Source organism: Passer domesticus, chromosome 7 (genome assembly GCF_036417665.1).
Source record: "Passer domesticus isolate bPasDom1 chromosome 7, bPasDom1.hap1, whole genome shotgun sequence".
NCBI classification, from domain to species: domain Eukaryota; kingdom Metazoa; phylum Chordata; class Aves; order Passeriformes; family Passeridae; genus Passer; species Passer domesticus.
Genome location: NC_087480.1, coordinates 3,067,770 through 3,088,287, shown reverse-complemented (window position 1 = coordinate 3,088,287; position 20,518 = coordinate 3,067,770). Strand labels below are relative to the sequence as shown.

At 37.9% G+C, this 20,518-nt stretch overlaps 2 long non-coding RNA genes across 2 annotated transcripts in view; both read right to left on the bottom strand.

The window, feature by feature from the left end:
* LOC135304239 (uncharacterized) overlaps nt 1–20,518 on the bottom strand; it is a 49,931-nt gene that overhangs the window by 10,428 nt on the left and 18,985 nt on the right. Inside the window, exon 3 of the long non-coding RNA XR_010365657.1 lies at nt 18,376–18,735. This is a non-coding gene — a long non-coding RNA (uncharacterized LOC135304239). The remainder of the gene's footprint in view (nt 1–18,375; nt 18,736–20,518) is intronic.
* On the bottom strand, nt 81–6,088 carry LOC135304081 (uncharacterized). Its single transcript, XR_010365519.1, has 3 exons — nt 5,954–6,088; nt 5,670–5,840; nt 81–3,672 (listed from the first exon to the last, which is right to left on the bottom strand). It is a non-coding gene; the product is annotated as an uncharacterized LOC135304081 (long non-coding RNA).

Genomic DNA, 20,518 nt, shown 5'->3' with positions numbered 1-20,518 from the left:
GTTGTGCCTTTGCCACTCGTGGTCTGCAAAGACAGTGACTTGTGAAGTATTTATACCCTCAGTTAATCCTGTTTCTCTTGGGAATTTGTGTAGGAGTTGCATGATCTGGTAGTTATATAATCTGGCAGCTACATTAACAAGTAAATAAGATGTTATACCCAGTTTAGTGTAAGAAAAAGTTTTTCACTTCCAAGTATCGAGATGGTAAGAACTGATTTAGAGGAGGAATCAGGATGGTTTGAAAGCCACAAAGTAAAACAAGGGAAGAGTCAAAAGTAACCCATCCTCACTGGATTCCTTGATTTCCCAGTGAGTCACCTGTGTCTCTCTGTTTCTGACCAGTTTGGTTCCTTGCTCATTTTTATACTTGTAACAACATTCTTTATCTTGCATCTATTTTTGTCTGTCAAGTACCAACCCCAAATCAGTGTCTTTCCTCAGCCATCTCCTTCTCAGAAGCATCTCACCTCCCTGATATGCAGCAGAGGAGGGCAAATAACACACGGTGTGACAGCCTGGCCCCCAGCACTGCTCTCTTCTAAAGGAGCTTCCCAAGCTTGCTGTCTTTGCAAGTGACTGCTCAAAGCAGACATAAAAATGCAGAGTGAAGCAGGATATGAATATTAAAGGGACATTACCTGGTTGATAACATTATTTATTAAACTGGTGGCTTTGGCAGACAAATTGATGTCAGGTTCAGGGATTGCTTGGACCAATCTGAATGATGCTCAGAGGCCAACAGCATCCAGTGGGGCTCAAGCTGTGCTGAGAAAATTGATATCCAAGCATTCAAATGCACTGTGTGTGCCCAGAAAGAGACAATGAAGAACTTCAGATAAGGATCATCAAGACAGCGACTCCAAGAATGTTTTTCCCTTTGTTTCCATAAGTCATCCTCACAGACATGACTGTATGTCATGGGATGCTTTAGACAAGTCAGAAAAAGAGGTAGGAACCGGAATTTTTGTTGAGATCTGAGTCTACCAATATGAAAGCAATGTGAAAGTCTATGCTATACCCAGGCAAGAAGCAAAAATAAGTTTCTGGCTTTTCAGATGCCAGTTCTCAAAGTTATAGTCAAGTCTCTCCCATGTTTTGCCCATCTGTCTAATGGGCTCTCAGCCTAGCCAGCCCTGGAATAGAGTCAGTGTCATTATCCCCTTGCTGTAATTGGCATGGCAGGATGGAGCAGCATGTACAGCCTTCTCCTGGTGGGAGAGAAAGAGGCAAGAGAAACTGAAGCAAGTGAGCCAGATGTCACAGAGACCCTGAGAAGTGTGCTGGGATCCAGAGGAGGAGTGAGCAAGCTGTCTGCTTTTGCTGCACAGGAGCTGTTTGTTCTCATCCTCCACTGGCTTTGTTTTTCCAATGCACATGGCTTTGTTCTTCTTGTTGGTTTTGCTCTTCTGACCAAAGGTCATAGCTATTTTAGTACCTATGAGCTTGAAACATTCCACTGGTGATGACCCTTTCTCTTTTCACCTGCTAGACACTGATGTTGGCACGAGATTGTGAGGGACCAAGATGGTTTAAATGGCAATATAGCAGCATGAAAGAAAGAACAGGATTTAATAAAGAATTAATGACCACTTTGTTCTGACAGTTTCTTCATCTCTCTGGAAGATTTTGTTTGGTTTATGTCTCTAAGAAAGCCAGATCCCACTATAGCTGCAAGGGAAAACAATTCATTCTTGGTCTTTAGACTGGTCCAAGAAGCAGGAAGGAGGAGATTAATTCAGATTTGTGAGATGTAGTGCAATGTGGCCCTGATCTACACTAGAATTTTGAAGGTTGGTTGCCCATGGTTGAACCAAACCATTTGCAAGGTTGGATGAATCTTTGGGCTGCTTTCTGCTTTGATCTGTGGCAACCACCTGGCTAAACCCACAACCCTCTCAGACCTGCTGCTGGTTTTTGCCTCTCTCCCACTCCCAATGCTGGACTGTTCCCAGAGCCCAGGCAGCACTGAGAGGTGGGACACCACTGCAGCAGACCTGAGCTGGCCATTAAAAAAACTAACAAAACCCCCAAACAAAACAAAAGAAGAAACTCTATTGTAATTTCCTTGATAGTTTTCTAAGAAACACTGCTTTTGGGTTCTTCCACTTTCAGATTTCAGTTCTAGTGTGTAACACTGAGAGTTTGGTTCATATCTCCTCAGAAGTTTAGCATCCACAAACACCTAAACAATTCCAGAGTCCTCAGTCCAGAATTCTCTGTGTTTCCATCAGTGTTTCTCCAGAATCAAAGGTGAAAGAGAATTAAATAGGTTCCAGATGGAGTGGACTTTAGCTAAAGAGGAAAAGTCAGAAGCTTAACCATATGATAGACCTAGAGGCAACTCCAAAGCTGCCAGGAGCTGCCTTTGGAGTCTGCCAAGGAGACAGATGCTCATGCCAACAGAGCAGAGATTGGCATCATTTATATCACATCAGCTCTCCTGCTGTCACCATGCCACAGAGCAAAGCACCAAGGCAGACAGTTAATATTTAGAAAGGAGCAATCACACTGCATACATTTAGATCATATATCCAGGAACAGTTTTCATATTCTATTTACTCTTTTGGTTCTTAAGAATGAAAGCATGGTCTTGTCTTCCTGTGTTCCTATAAAGCTCTTAATGAAAACTTCACGTGCTCCTCAAAGCATAAAGTAAAACTAAACCTTTAATTCTTATACCAGTGCAAAACTTCCAGATAAGTAGTGATTATATAAATGATACTACTGTGAAAATCATATCTTCCACTTATAAATGAAGTACTCACAAGATGCAGGAATGTGTTGGGGTTTTTCCCCTCCTTATTTTCACTTTAGAAATCCTGAATAGAAGGTGCAAAACTGAAGAGATAAAAACACACAATTCTTACCTAAAAGCTGCTTTTCTTTTAGTGGATTCACACATTGCTCCTAACTTCATGCTCTGCCACTTGGAACATCTTTCTGTCTGAAAATAAATTATGCTCTGTGTGGAGCATCCAGTCTAACCTTAGGCATCCAGCAGCATACAACTGTACAGATGTATTACAGCAAATATTCACATTCCACGCTGGGGCATGGCACTTGAACAAGTGCAAACTCTTGCATGGAATTCTGGACACAAACTGGTTCAAGCAAGCCTTGTTTGGAGATCACTGTGCTGGGACTTCAGGTTTGATTGTGCCGTCTGTCGGAAGCTCGCATTTCTCTGAATAAACCTAATCATCATCTAAATCCAGCATTAGAGCAAAAGTCCTAAACAAAGCAGGGTGAAAATGGATGGAAATCACTGTCCCAGCACAGAGTGAAGCAGTGACTTCAAAGAAAGAGCTCTGCAGCTCTGAAATACTTCCACATCAGAAGGATTAACTTTGTTCTTTACGGAGCCTTGCACCATAAAGTGTGTTAAAATCCACCTCTCCCTGATTGAGAGCCCGAATAAACATTGGCAATTATTTAACAGCTGTTTAGGCAGCGTGTTTACATATCCTGGGGACTGTGCCATCCAAATATTGTGATTTCATTAAGGAGCTTTGCCCTCAAGAAGCTCAGGGATTGAGACTTCTGCGGGCCCCAGAGCAATGTGATAATTTTCCTGCTGTGCTACCTGGCTTTCACAAGGGGTTGATCCCAGGCAACCTTGCAGATGGTTTATGACTGCACAAGTCCTCAGCAACATGGCAAAACAGTATGGTCCTGAGGAAAAAACATAAAAACAAATGTACTACCCCTCTGTCAGACACCGCACAAACAACAGCAGCACGGGGTTGTTTATCTGAGGAGTTTCTGATGCATTTCTTTGGCTTTTTTTTTTCCCTAACCACCAAATACTCATTAAAAATCCCATGTTCTCCATGCATCAGAAAAATCAGCATCTTCACACCAATGTGTTCTTGCTGAATGCTGGCATTCCCTTCATATGCCATGGAAAAAAACAGATTTGCTGCCAAGTTCTCCATCTCTTCCCACAGAACTAACTGAACCTAACTCCCTAAAAAGCTCTAGCTAAGCATCTGCATCCCTCTTCCCTCATGGCCAAACATTTTGCTCTTAAATCCCTGTACACTCCTGAGAGTTTTGTGATAGCATTTAAAATATGATTTCAGTTCCTCGGGCAGATCAGCAGAAGCTCTCAGGGTGAGCTGTGCCAGCTGGAGCCAGATAAGGCCCTTGCTGCCTTTATCCACATTTGGGAGAGGCAAAGGAGGGGTTTCAAGGACTGGGCTCAAGAATTGGTGAGGTCAGATAATCCTGAGCAAGGTGTGTTTGGGATTAATATTCCTGGGATGAATAGCTCTCCTCATCTGCAGGCACAAATCTCACTTCAGACCCAATGTACAGCTCACTTTATATTAAAATATATATTCAGCCACAGCACTCAGACGTTTTCCCCTCAAGATACTCATTACAGCATGTGCACCATTCTGAATGCAAAAAGTGTTTAAATCAAATCTATATTTTGCAAAGGCTGTCAATATATAAAATCTGGTTTTAATTACATATACATAACATATTTGAAAAGAATGTAACATTATATTTGCTTAATCCAATCAATTTATATTCAGCTCCTTTAATGTGGCAGAAGTTATAAATGAGTGGATTTAATCTCTCCAGAGTGCACATTTTCATTCTTTACAAATGGTACTGTCCTTAAAAACCACAATATTTTCTCCAGCACTAAATATGAAACTAATAGTCCTCTTTGCTAAAATTAACATCTGCTTTCTTCATGAAAGCAAACTAAAAAGCTTATTTGTGTTTCAGGAATTGTGTCTTTCTGCTCTCAAAGTGAAAAGAAACATTTGGCTGTTGCTCCATGGAAAACAACTTTCTTATATCTCACATCTAATTTTAAATTTAAACAGCATTTAAAAAGTACAAGTAATACCAAAAAGAAAAAAACCAACAAAAAAACCAAACCAAAACCCAAAAAAAAAACAACCCAAAAAATGTGAAAAGCAGAGAGGATGCTCTTCATAACACCTTTGGTGTGGAACAGATCACAATGTCATGGAAATAAAAAAAAAAGATACTAAAGAAGCAATTCAGGTACTTCTGTGGCTTTTTTTTTTTTTCTGGTTGCAAGGCTAAGAAGACATTAAAATACTGATTTAAATATAAAACAAATGATTTTTTTTAGAATTTCCATCTTAAATCTGTTTTCCTGTGGAACTAATTGCCATATGAGCCTGTGCAAGACCAGCTGGAAATAAAAATACATGTATGTTCAAATGGGATAGAAAATCATAATGGAATGAACTACAAATATGGAAATTGATATAAACTCCTACCAAAAGAAATAAACTGACTGCAAGAGATTCCCATACGAGAGTCTTTTGTGCTATACAGTATGTTTATTCTGAAATACAAACAACTGGCCACTGCCACACAAAGCACTGGAAGAGAGGCGCTGCTAGAGGATGGTTATGGTAATTTAAACTGATTTTTGGGGGTGGTAAGTGCAAGAAGAGTCAGAGAAAGTCACAACATCCTTTCTTCATGTAAAGTCACAAATAATTTTCCTTTAGTCAATAAGTGAAGCACAGTGTTTAAAACACCCCACATTTCAGTCTGATCTATATCTGACAATATCAAACAAAGGAGCTTAAGAGGGGGTTTTGCCCAGTTTCATTAATTAACCCCTCATCAGAGCAGCTTTGATCCAAGCCAGCAATCCATGCACAAACCTTTACCTTTGCAATAAGCACCTGGGTCACTGATGGGGCAGGAAGAACATCTGGGGGCAGGAAGAACATCTGGGGGCAGGAAGAACATTCCAGTGCTGTGACACTGCCGCTCCTCTGTCCCAGGCTCTGGCACCTCCTTGCTCCTGTGCTCATCTCTCTGAGCAGGCACTGAGCACTCTGGGCAAACAGACTCATGGAGAATTCTGCCTCAGTTAATGCCCACAGATAAGCCCCTGTGGTCACTCAAATCCGAGAGGCAAACAAGTTCCAAAAGGTGAATTAAATATTACCTTCCTTCTTTCCCTCATCACACAGACAAACAAAAGCAAAAACTCTCTGCCTGAGGCAAAGTTCCCTGAGCTCATTCTCCTTCCTGCACCAGCAGCCCCAAAGGATGCCCTGTGAGCAGGGGGAGGCCAGGCCAAGCACAGCCAGCCCTGCCCTTCCAGGCACTCCCACCTGGAAGCATTTCCAGCTGGGAGAGCTGCAGGGCTGCACATCAGCTCTGATCAATAACCCTGCCTGGGCATGAACCTGCCTGGGCCCTTCTGAGCACTACAAACACAGCCAGAAATGAGAGATTTTGCAACTTCTGAGATTCCAGAGCTATAAAACGTTTGAGCAGGACTGAATCCTTGCCAAGCTCTGGCCCCTGCCTAAGTGACAAGAGTGAATCAAGCAGGTCCTGCTGGCTGGAGAAGTCTGGCTGGTGCCTCATTAATTCATGTTCTCACTGCTCTTTGCATTGCACCTGCAGAACTGTGTCCTCAGGCAGTCCAAGAGCCCTCATTCTGGTGTGTATAAATCAGAATAAACCAGCTTTCCCAGATCTGCTTTTGTGCAATTATAACTCAGGAGTTCTAAATTACAGACAATTTTCTCCAGTCTCAAACTGCTGCTGCCCAAGAAGAGGTTTAAACAGCATAACAGTGCATAACTAATATAAATAAGTGAACATATTTAGAAGACCAAAGCCTTTAGAGGAGATAATAGTTTAAAATACATATTTGAGTAAGATATTTACTACAGCAAGACTTGTAGTCTGGCATTACTGATGTGGAAGGTAATTCAAATTGAAGGGCACTTCTGCTGTTTCACTGAGGAAAGTAAATTCTACACAAGTAACTACAAAGTTTCAGCTGCCAAACTATTTGTACAACAAGATAATTTTTTTAGGAATTCTTAGGAGAAAAAAAAAAAAAAAGAAACTCACACTCTAATCAAAATATGAAACTCCCAGTAGGAGAAGAAAACTTCAACCTTCCAGATATAAAACATATTACAAAGCATTCACACTTGAGCAATTGATAGGATGCTTTAGAGAGACTGCCATGCAGTCAGCAGAATGGATAACCTTGGGGGAAAAGAAGTATATGAAATTTCTGTCCCTCGAGGTATTCATTTGCTGAGGCTGGAGGAGCAAAGATCCAGAGCTTCATGCCATTAAGACTACCAAAAAAAAAAACGTGATTAGTTCATATGAAGAAAGGTTTGTAGTCTGCATTACCTCATGGATTTTCAAAGGGAAAAAAATCTCATTTTTAATGAGAGAAAATACAAAGTTATCTTATTTTAATCGAGGTGTTGCTGCAGTCTGTTAGAAATCGTGACTGATCTTTTCATTTGTAAAGTACAACGTGGTTTTCCAACAGATATTGGCAATTCTTTAGGGCCCAATCCAAAGACAAAAGCTTTTCTGTTGCCTCCACAGGTTTTGTATTAGGCCTTTAGTAAACTGAAATGAAACCAAATCCCAGAGCACTCGCACACGTTGGCATTTATCAAACAGGCAAGGAAACCTGCAGCAGCAATCAGAGTCCCAGGCTCTCTGTCATTTCCAGAGAAATGAGCTCCAAGTGGAATGCAGGATCAAATCCAAACACTCATTGTACAATAGAGGGAAGAAATATGACACAGCACTGGGCATGCTATGAGCAATAGGAATATTAGCTGTGGGCAGACAGGGAAAAGATGTAGCTCTCATCCTATATAAAACCCTGAAATGAACCAAAATACTTTCTGATGTCAGATCCTGGCAGCTGGATGACTGAAGTAGGATTTTTTTAATCTCAAGGTCAGCCAATACATTTTAAAATTTAGATAACATTTCCTTTTGCCAAAAAAAAAGTTAAATTCTGCTTATTGGAGATATTCTCTAGCCATGCTGATGCACAGATCATTTCCACTTCACTCCTGTAGGGTTCCTGTCACCCACTTTTGATGGAAGAAAGGGAAGTAAGGTAGGACTTGAGGAATAGATGCAAAGCACAAGCAGCTCCCTGTGGGAAAGCCTGAACCCTTGAACAAAGAAATGTGCAGAGGCATCAAAATTTTCTCCATTTGAAGACAAAATTAATATTTAGGAATGAAGACCAGATGCTGCTCAATCAGGATTCCTAAACATGTATTAGAAGTTACAACTGAAAATAATCCTATTTCAGCTTTTAATTAGGGACTATTTGCATTTCTGGCTTTTTTTTTGAGATTATAGGAGTAAGAATGCAGTACCCTACTTCAAACAAAGTGTTTCAATGTGTTTAAGTGGCAAATGAATGAATGTAGCAGCATCCAGGTGACATATTGACTTAAAATTCAGCCCTTTTAGAGATCATATTTGAAAAATTAAGTGTCTGCTACCTCTACCTGACTGAGTTTATACTTTTGCTTTGGCTTATGCTTTAGATTTGGATGAGGTGTATCAAACACGATTCATATTTTTTAAAAATCCAATCATTTTTGTGTAGAAAAAAATCCAATTTGTTTATTAATCTCCCAAATATGTCAAATGGATTTTTAATTGAGAAGTAATTGCATTTTGCCTTATACAGTCTTTGTTGATTTCATAAGCTTATCATCAGCTCTGTGATGATTTCTCACCTGATAAAGAAATAAGGTTATCTAATTAATCACATTGTGTAATAACAAATCTCCTATTTAGAGGTACAATAATTAGATTTGGAAAATGCTAGGAAAACAAGAAAATTATTCCCCAAGGTAGAGGGATTGTGGGTTCTACTTGAAAGGAAGACACGCAGTTTGCAAAGTTGATTAATTAGTTTTAAGAGGATCTCAAAAAGCTCAGCTCTTTGAAGTCTGCAATCAGTTTGGAAAAGAAAATATATCTGTGCTACAAAGATACCTTGTACCAACTTTCAAAATATTATCTGTGGCAAAACACAGCAATTGCTTTGCTATATGAAAAACCTGTTTTCACTTTTGGAGACACAGTATGATAAATTTTGGCAAGCGGAGTGATTTCCTGTCTCTGATGCATTTGGCAAGGCAGAAATGCTAAATAAGAAGCTTGCCTTGAATTTCCATCCCCCCTCCACAGTTTCAGCTGCAGCAGCTGAGAGGAAAGGAGATGCTGCTTCAAGTGAGAAGTCTTTTAGGGCAGGAGTCTGTAATGAATCACGCTTCAAATACGTGGTCACTCTCCACCATGTGCGTATTTTTATCATTCCTATTAGACAGCCAAAGAAATTTAAAATCTCTCTTTTAATCAAAGAAATTTAAAAAGAGCTCGTGTTGAGACCTGTGGCAGAGATGAATAGAGAGTTTAAATGAATGATTTGAAGCTGACAACCTCAGCAAACTGTGGTTCAGAGCAACTGTGGCAACACAGCTGTGGCATCGTGCTGAAAATATCCCCCCATCTGAACATATGTACAAACCTCGAGGAGGACTGATGTCCTGGGGGGGAAAGACAGGAAAAGAACACTGAATTCTGACAGGCTATCTGAAAAGTCTTTTCACTCTAGAAGATCAAGAATCCTCCTCTGAAAAAGCAGAAATAGAGTCACACAGAGTAGCTGCTGATCTCACAAAGCTGCTTTGAACTTCTAGTTCCCCTTTCTAAGGGCACAATTTGAATAAACAAAATTTTCTGCCTGAATAAATCAAATAAAATGCTAAATGTACATGAAGAAGCATTTCAAGGTTTCAAATAAGTCTCTGAAAGAGCAGTAGAACATTTTGGATCAATAGTTTTCTATCATTTGCCTATTGGAAAAGGTCTTTGATAAAAGGATTCCTTATTTTGCCCAGCAGCTGGTCTGTGAGTTGAGCTATTCAGCAGTAACCACATGAAAAGAAAAAGAGATTGCAGCTTATTTTTGCTCTTTAATAACTTTTCAAAGATCTACCCTTCTCCCTAATATAGTTAATTGAAGAGTAATAAGCAGCAGCCTGAATTCCTTAGACTGTTATTAAATTCATTTTTCTATTCTGCTGTTTGGAAATCTGCCTTTTCCCACTTCCAAACTTTTCGAATTTTTTTTTAAATTTTTTTTTTTTTACTTCTTCAACTCTCTCAGAGCAAGGCCCATCAGCCCAAGCTGATCCTCCTCATAAAGCAGGAGCCTGCTCTCAGGGGATGCAGCAGGGCTGCACCATTTTTCTGCTGTGCCTCTGCAATTTCACAGCCTACAAAAGTTTCCTTGCCTGTTCTCAGGATTTCTCAGTAGGAATTCCACAGGTCTCCCTCATGCCACCATCAAAATGTCCACTGGTAAAAACAATTTTCATCGTCTGCCAAATGCCAATCAATAGAAAATGGGCACAGTAGAGAATTCAAATTGCACAAGTGCTAAAGTCAGCCCAGCCCTGCATTCCCACTGCATTTGGGTACTTCATTTTTACATTAATGAACCTCTAGAACTAATTATTTCATCCAAGAGCTCATCATGTTTTTCCACAATCCATTTCTGACTGTTTAATCCCAACCATAATCTTTCAACCTCTTCCATTTCAAGGGCAAACTCCTTAGCGAGATCACAGAACTGTTCACAGTTGTAATGTTAATTAATTCAATATATTGGCAGATCCACGTGGAAAGTGAAATTCTTCTCTCCAGTAAAATCTGTGACTTTGTAGCTCACCACTGGGTGCAGGCCAAGCCTGCCACAAAACCCCTTCTGACCTCTCTTCCATGCCCAGAAGGATTCTCCCAAGGCAGAACAAGTGTCCATTAACACTCCCAGACAGATGCCCATGGATTTGAGAGGCTCTATAACTATTCCACATTAAAAACCCTTATAAAATTTCTTTTTTGTCTTCTAAAATTGACTCCTTCTTTGAAATAAAGGTAGATTTGTCATTATAAAACATTGTCCTCTTACCCCCAAGTCATTCCTTAGTCTAAAAGAAATATTAAAATCTGTGAAATTCAAAATATGACAGTTTGTTTTAATTTTTTGCAGGAAAATCTCAAGAGCCACAAATGTAATTTTTCCTGCTACCTTCACTCCTATCTGATTATTTAGGCTGATTGTGAAAAAAGGAAAAATCATTTTTATAGAAATTCTTCCAAAAAATTAATTTGCTTTTTATGCATTATAACTTGTCTGTATGTAAAATCCTAATGTATCAATTCTCTGAACAACCTGGCCTTTAAAAAAAAATTTCCCTCTCCTTTTCCACACAATTTTAAAGAAAATCATCTTTTCTCTAGTCATCACCGAGAGGGTTTATCTGTGAAATACTTATTCCATTTCTTCCTGATTCTTTCACAATCCCTAAAAAGTATTCATGCAACATTATTTCAGTTAATGTAATCTGCAAACTCCTGCTATATTTCATTCCACCAAGTAAACATTCATTGACTTTCTCTCTGGTGTCACACACTCCAGCAGCTGTGTCCTTGATGAAGCTGGGTAGAAATTACTTATGATATGTTAGTATTCATCATATCTGCTAATTTTAAACTTTCCCTTCTCAATTCAAAGAACTCTGCACTCAGCTATTGCTGATCCCCATTTATTGGCAAATGCAGTAGTCCCTGGCAGCTGGCAGTGGGAATTATACCTATTTATCCCAGCACTGCAAAATGCAGGAGTGGTTCAAAGCAGACAGAGGTGACTCTGAGAACTGTAAAAAGGGCTCGAATTTCTGCAAAATTTATCAATTCCTGTTGATTTTAGTAAGCAGAGTCTTAATAAATGTATTTTTAATGAACATATTTTTAATAAATGTATTTTTCTAAACATAGAAAAATAAAAGCCAGCTCTCAGGTTCTCCATATTCACAGTTAATCCTGGTGTTCCTTGTGTTCAACAGCCAAGTTTGTACCTTAAATACTCTTCTGAGTAACCTCCCACCCTCCCTTCACTCCCAGCCCCTGCTCTCAGCCCTCAGCTGAAATGAAACTCAGGTTTGAGGTTCTGGCTCATCATCCCCCAGGGCTGGAGCCTGCTCAGAGCTCCCCTGTGTGCTGATTTTAATAATAAATACAGAACATTTCTGCTTTCCTAAATGTTTCATGTGGACTGACTGCTCGAAGGTGCTGCCTTGCAAAACAATTTGCTTTCACATCTTTCAGTGTTTAAAAAAATACTTATTTTAACATTTGAGGAAGGATGTAATGAAAATTCTTGCACTTGGCCACAGATGCACCTGCAAAAGTTCACCAAAGTGTGGAAGGCTCCAAATTCATTTATTTTACCAGCATGGCTTGGGGTAGGAAGGTTTGCTTATATGGATGAGGATCTTTCTCCATATTCAGTGAAAGGACAGACAGAAGTTCTGGAGATAAAAATTGTAATTTTCTAAACATGCAGCAATTAAATTCAGAATAACTGGACAAGGCTTCCATTTTATCACAGAAAATAAATTTTACTGTAAGTAATTTGCCAGAAGGATTGTTGTGGAGAGGGGGTGTTTAAAATAAAAAAATCAAAATGTTTCTAAAGATTAGCAATATTCTTTTGCTTCTCTACGCCTTAGCCTACTGTTCTTACTTACTTACTACAAACTTTTATGAGTTTGTACATACTAAAAATTTCACAGTTTGGAAATATATGAAAATGTAACTATGTCTATACTGTTTGAAAATGGAAATATACTGAATCTATGAGGAAAAAAAAATTACTGATTAGTGCCTTGAAAATATTGAAAATTTACAATCAACAATCTGCTACTCAAATTAAGGTAAAGTGTGGAAATATAAAAGGGGGTTGTCCTTTTTTCTTTTTACCCTATCCTATAAGAAGCAATAAAAATGAAGTGCATCATATATCTGCAATCACCCTGGAGCTGCCACAGATATATATTTATATATTTATATATAAATATATAAATATATAAATATATATAAATCTGTAGGTCCAAAGAAAAAGTTCCTGCTGTAAAACCATACAGATTTTTATTATTGTATCCACAAAACCCCAACAGAACCTCACTTAATTCCTGAAGGTTGGCTCCTTCTTGACGAGTGCTAAATCTGAATATAATGAACAGGCAAACACAGCTGCAAGTTTTCTGTCAGCTCAGAGCTCACACAGAACAATCCCAGCTTATGGCATAAACATACCAATGGTTTGAATTCATAAAGAGAAAAAAAAATTCCACATTTTTATAGGCATGAGATACTAGAACCTGTAATCAGCTTGGAGAAGTTGTATAATTACACCAAGTGCTACAAATGGCATCATTTCAGTACTTTGGAAAAGTTATTGGCATGAGATAGAAAATCATATCAAAGCAGATCTGTCCCCAGGTTTACCTCATTGCATGTTATCTGTGTATTATTATCTTCCTAATTATTAAAAAAAAAGATTTTAATTTTAATGTAATGTTGAGAATGAGGCATATTTAAATGTTGTGATAGACAACATCAAATATATTTTAGAATTAGAGCTGATCACTTTGCCACTTGCAGCAGATATTTGTAGGAAGTTGGCTCATTGCAATCAGAAATTATTACACATATCCACAGAGAGGCACCTGCTCATTCAGATAATGATTTGAGAGAAATCTATTTTATTTTGAGCAGAAATCAACCCCACTAAGCAAATCCCAAACTCACCAGATCACACTTTCTTCTCTCCATAGCCCAGCTTCAATTTTTCACCCCTTATGTTCTCTGCATTCAGGAAATGCACATTTACATTCTCACTCTTTCCTCTAAACTGCCCATAGGATGGTTTGGGGTTTGTTTCCCTTTTATAACTTCTTTTATCTGCAGCCAGGAATCTCTTTGAAAATCCCTCTTTCAAACAGGCCTTGCAATATGCAGAAATTATAAATTTCATGGCAGGGAAACAAACTCGAACCCACACAACATCCAAACCCACAGATGAGAGGCTCCTCTCCATCTCTGGAATATTTCCTGTCTGCATTAATGCTCTCCCCAGATAAAGAAATTCTAATCCAGCCCTGATATGGAACTAACGTGTGTGGACAGCACATTACAGGTTGATTTACCCAATTATTCACTGAACATTAATTAAAAACGAGATTTCCTGTTTAATTCTGGGTCTCCAGTGAGAGCAGATGAAGAGAACTCTGCTTGTCCAGGACAAGCTCTGACTCTGGCAGAACTGAAATCTGAAAACTGAAATCTGTCACAGACCCCGTGCTCTCCACTTTCCTCCCAAATTATGCTGGAAGAAGCACTTCTGCAACGCCTTGGGAGAAAATAAAATGAAAGTAGTGAACATCTGCTGATATTGATTGTGAGAATCTGAAACTTTATGAAACCATAGATGGGATGCATTTGACGAGCATTTTTCTGGAACATTTTCAGACTTAAACAAACAACATCTGTTAATATTGATTTTTGGGTTACACTGAGACTTTCAGGAGAATTACAATCAGTGGGTGATTGAAAAGTGTTGTGATATATGTTAGAAGATCAAATAGGAAACAAAAGTTTAAAGGGTCTTTTTTCCTTTAGCTCCATTAATAATCTATTATCCCTCCCCTTTAGAAGAAAATAAAAAGAATAAAGGTGAGGAAAAAAACCCAAACATTTGCTTTATTTCCCACACTAAAATATCAGAGAAGAAAATTAACATTTATGAATGTTGGTGAGAATGTCTGAGGCAAAATGTTTCAGTTCTACATTTGACACAAACATTTCCAAAGCTACTTTATAATAAAAAATAACTGAAAAGTCCATAGAAAAGAAATTACCATGACAGATTGAGAAGTCTGTTAAGAAAAAAAAAAAAAAAAAAAAAACAACCTCAAACCAAATCAAAACACCAAAATAAACCAAATATTTCCCTGATACTCTACAGCTTAGCTTTTGAATTGATAATGAGACAAAGTAGCACATTCACAAACTGGAACAGGAAAGTTTCAAATTCCCTTTGCTGGTGAACATTCCACATGGGGTTTGCTGATGCCAAAGGGGTTTCTGTGCTTGAACTTTATCATTTTCCTATTCAAGGGGCATTTTCCTTTAAAAGTGAACTTTTGGAGACATAATCCATTTACCCACCATTCTTTGATTTGGTAAACAATCCATTACAATTAAATGGCACACTGAAATATCAATATCATTTTTTTCTTGTCTCACTTTTATAGTTCTTAGTAAACTCCAGTTCTCCTGCAGCTACTGGGCAGTGAAATATGTTGTATTTTATGCAATATTAGTAATATACAAAACACTATGGCACAGAAATATATTGGGAAGTAGATAAATTATGTACAATTAAAAAAAAAAAAGAATATAAGTTTTAAGAAACTCTTTTCTGATGTATCTGGACTTGCCAGTTATTAAACAGAATTAAATTTCCTTCCAGTGACAAAGGCAAGAATCCTATGGAACAATGGATTCTTCTGCCTACCTCCCACACCCCTTCCAGTCCCAGACTGGCAGATAAAGACATTAATGAACCAGCTGCAGCCAGAGGTCACACAACTCACATCTGCTTTCAGGCTTTGGCAAAAGGAACCTGAGCACCTGTCTGAAAAAATAAGCCATTTATTCACAGAAAACATTTCAGGGGACACAGTATTCTATTTTATAAATGTCCTCTTTCAGATTTGTGCTGCTTCTCTGTCCTACAGAAATTCTGTTTGTACTTGAGGGATTTCTTGAAGTCAAATCCCAAGCATATGGAGGGAGCAGTCGGTTCTATTTATCTTTCACACCATGTGAGGCACCACCAGCCAGTCCAGGGTCTTGCTGGTGAATCTAAGCAAGACATGGGCAATGCTGGTAGTCAGAAAGAATCACTTGACAGCCCCATGTGCTTCCTTCAGTGGAGAACATCTGTTTGTGAACCACCAGACTACTGGGAAAAAAATGCAGGATTTCTCATTGCTGATATTTTCCAGGATTCTTGGACTACTCTCTGTAGACACATATATATATATATATAGATATATAGATATATAGATATATAGATATATAGATATATAGATATATAGATATATAGATATATAGATGATATATAATACATAGAGATATAGATATAGATGATATAGATAGACATAGATATATAGATGATGGATATAGATATAGATAAAGATAAATGAATATATTCATAGCAAAAGGCACTCTGTGTGTATTCAAACATGTCCATCTTGTCACAATCACACTTCTCCAAGTCCTGACCACTTTATTATATTTAATTAATAACTCCTTCATTGTTTAGAACTTAATTATCCCCAGACAGGACCTACTGTAAAACAAAGTTCATCAACCCTCAGTGTGTTACCAAAGAGGCTCATACTAGAAGTTACAGACAATTTTGAGAGGCAGGAAAATTGAAATTTGTATTTTATGCGGAAACCTTCATTGTCTTCTCTAAAGACAGTTCAATGGGCTAATTTGTGTAAAGAATCAGAACTCAGGTCCTGCATTGAATGCTGGAAGACACTGAGGAAACAGAGGCACGGAGCATGCAAGAGACAGAAAAAAGAAATGGCAGTTCCTAAATATTTGTGGAAATGCTTCCATGGTTCACAGCCCAGAGCAGCTCTGGCCACAGCCCAGGCTCTTTCTGAGGATCTGAATCAGAGTCAACACAGCACCCACCATCCTTCTGCTCTTCTAACATCAGCCTGGAACCAAACGGAATTCCTCTTTTATGCTCCAGACTTTACAATGCAACTCTTTGCTTTTGAGTTGTAATGGAAACCATAGGCATACAAAAAAAAAAGTCAAAAAAAGCACATTACCTCACAACATTTTGTCCCCTGCTACACAGTGAGAACACAAAGAGGCCAGGAATATTCCAAAGACAGAAAAAAGAGGCAGAAAATTGCCACCCCCTGGCTAAAGCACAATGCACTGCAATGTCCTCTAAATATTTAATACTATATATTTTCTTTATATATATATATATATATATATATATATATGGACTCATATTTATGTAAACCTCTGTCTATACGAACCCACATAAATGTACAGCCCTATAAATATGTGCACACACATTTTCACACCAGAAGAACATTCCATGCTGTGGAACAAAAATAAAATGGGAGAATCAAGTAAACACTCCCTGAGGTGACACTGTGTGCCTTCCCTCTCATCCTTGGTTCCAAGCAGAGTGACCTATTGGTCCAGACACCATAAAAATTGAAAGATACAGCCATGGAAAACAAAAGCATTGCCTGTCTGATCTCCTGCCTCTAACACACAGGATTCATGCATTTTAAAAAGCAGAATTAATACAAATCAGTCCCTTAGAACTGGGGCTGCCTTTTTACGCTCGAGTTCGTGTGATTCAAAGCTGACCTCCAGAATTTCACATTCTGCATTTGCACTGTGGATCTTATCTCAAGGAAAGGACATCTCTCCTCAGCAGAAAACTGAATCAAACTGAAGCCAAGAAGAATGTCTGTTTACTTAAACTGCTGCAAGACTTTTAATTACATTTCTTTAGCCTTTTATGGAAATGAATGGAAAAATGTAGCCTGAAAAATTAGGACTTCAAACTGCTGTATGCACTCTGTATTAAAGGGCTTCCTCTTTGGCTCAAATACAGTGGGAAAACTTATTTTATAGTGCTTCTTAGAGAGTAATTAAAATACTTCTTGTCACTACTTTTATCTTTCCTAACTGTTCAAAGTGATTAAATAAAGACACTGAGTAGCTGGTATAAACCTTTTTAACATTCAGCCATGTGCCTTTTCCAAAAGCCATGCACAAACTCCTTTTTCCCTCAGGTGGGCCCAAAACCTCTTAAGAGCAATGTGTTTTGGGATTTTTTTCCCCCTTAAATTATTATTAAAAACCACTAAGTTACATAACCATTCCTTCTGAGCTCTCCACATTTAGGTATAATTTTAAAACAGTAGCAATTATTAATTATACCTAATTTCATATAACAAAATTCATACATTGCTTGACCTGCTCTCAGAATTGGCCAGCCTCTGAAAAGAAGTTATGTTTTTTGACACCAAGATTGTGTGATTTAATTTATCCCATAATATTTTAATGTTTTGCCTTATTTTCTTTTAATGAAGAAACAAGTAGCATCAGGCTTCCATCTATTTACTGAGTGCCCAAGCACTCAAGAGTAAAATTATGGGATAAGGGGGAAAGAATGATCTTGTTTAGGGAAGGAAGTCAGCTGTAGTTCCTACTGTCCAATAAGGATTCTTTATGGGATTCTCATTTTCATTAAAAAAACCCCAAAACTTAGAGAGCTCTGAACCTTCTGGCCTTGATAAAGTGGGAATCTTAATTTAAATCACTTTTCTAGAAGTGCTCAATAACTGCTGAGGTTGAAACATTTATTGATGTGGTTACCAATATTAGTTAGGGGATAAACTAAAGGGAAAAGGTCAAAAACCTCAGAAAAGGTTAAGGAACTCCTTTGACTGCTGTGGAATGAAAAAGTCCTACTTTATTTTACTTTAAGCTTGTTTTAGTTGAATTTATTAGATTATGTAGCAGAATCAAAGAGAGGACAAAGCATTACCAAAATTACTGCTGCTGCCACCATTTAATCAAAGATTTTCTCTTACTCACCTGAAACTTCAGCCTTTCACTCAGGGAATATTTGAATTAGTGAGTTTGTCCTTCCTGGCACGAAGACAAACGCTGGGAGCTCAGTCCTTGCCCAGACAGAGCCCTGGTCCTTTGCATGGCTCTACCCAAAAGTCAAGCAGGAGAAATGCAAGTGGCATTTAGATTCCTGCCGAGGGCAGGGTGTTATCTGTCACCCAGATTAATGCAGCCTGCACTGGGCATTGTGCAGCCTGGCACCTGAGATTTATGGAGTCTGCTTAATGAAGATGTACACGGGCTTTAAATGCTGCTGGACACTGCTCCTCTCTCTGCTTTCCCAACAAGAACAGGTTGGCAATTATTTGAAACTGTTGCATCTTTCTGGAAAAAAAGAAAATAAAATCAAACCAAGGCATGAGATCAACTTCCAACTAATTCTTTTATCCTTTCTCTCCTCCTGATTATCCTTGACTGCTGAACTTGGATTTTTTTTTTTTTTGTTGGTAAGTAAGCATTTGCAAAGGACAAATCACTTAGGAAATGTAAAGAGATGATAAACAAGGGGCAGTGTAAATTCTCACAAAAACAGAAGGGAATGCAATCAACCAAATACAGGGCAGCTCCCACAAAGCTTCTGTTGTACCTGGGTGACACATGAGGAATGTTTTATCAGCTCTCAGAAAGTGGTGTAGGATTTGAACCCTGTATTTTTAATTTTTTTTTTAACCACAATAAAACCTTCCAAGCTGGTTTTCCTCTTCTTTTCTTAGTGATGAGTGCATAATGAATATCTTTCAAAGCACTTGGAAAAAAACTACCCTTGCAGACAACAGCAAATTGTGTCCTTTCCAACCCAGAATCTGCTTAAAGCCTTTCCTGTTGCTTTTGTGCTTTAAGGGAGTTATAGTCCTTTTTATAAAAAAGAATGAAAATTAGTGTTCTCAATAAACTATATTGAACTTGCCTAATAAATTATTTATTTTATTCAGTGTTATGAAAATGACAAAATTTTGTTAAGTGTAGCATATCTGAAAAACAACTTTGCCAGATTTTAATTTTTTTTTGATAATTGAAATGGAATCTATTTACCTTTAACTTGTGAATGCTCCTCTCTTTAATGAAGCTACTACCTTCAAATATCAGGAACATTTTTATCAAAACATATAGAAATTGTGAAAAGAATAAAGCCTGATGTATTTCCGAGCATGGTATCAATCAGCAAGAATTTATTATTCATTCTCTGAAATTTAGAATTAAATTTACCTGTGCACCATTTGGTTAATTTTTGTTTTATTTACTAATGACTTACTTTGAATTTTCCTTTATAATTCTTTAACTCCTGCTTTTGCCAAAAGCCCAGAATTGGTAGGGAAACTCTTTTGGCCAAATAATTCATTATCTACCAAATCCAGCAATTAACAGGAGTAATTATTTTGCTGCTGAATGCTTCAAGTAGGAGGGGAACATATGGAGCTGGTGTCTCCTATTTCAAATATTGATCCACTCTCTGAGCCTATCTAGAAGTAAATAGTTATGCAGAACCTAAAAGCATGATCTATATATCAGCTGTAATTCCTCCAGAAAATGCAACATATATTCCCTTGCAAAAAGGCAAGAACAGAATCAGACATAAAATTCAAGCTCTCGTGTCATTGATGCAAAGCAATGAGACTTTAGAGAAAACAAACCTGAGGAATTATCAAAACTGCTCTTTATATTTTCCTGCAGGGTATTTCATGTCAGCCATGAGTTCTTATTAAAAATCACTCTTAAAATTATTATATTTGAGTATTCACTTATAATTTATCATCTTGTTCATAGAGATGCATGATTAATGAAAGGAAACTGAAAGGTAATTGAAAAGTACTAATAAAATTTTATATATTGGATCTGTTATTTTTAATTTTCCAGAGGATCATCAGAAACCCACCTAATCACTTAAATGGAGTCTCTTTAAATGACCACAAGATGAATATTATGGGCTTCAACCTCTATCAGGGATTTCAAAAGGAGCAGGGCCTTACATATGTACAAGTCCTGTCAAGTATCTTTTCTGCTGCTGTCTTTTGCCCAAGAGAGCCTTTTATTTGATCTCAGTCTTTCCTTCAATGCAAGATTAAAAACCAAACCCCCTTTTTATGTGAACTGCAATACCTGGCTCATT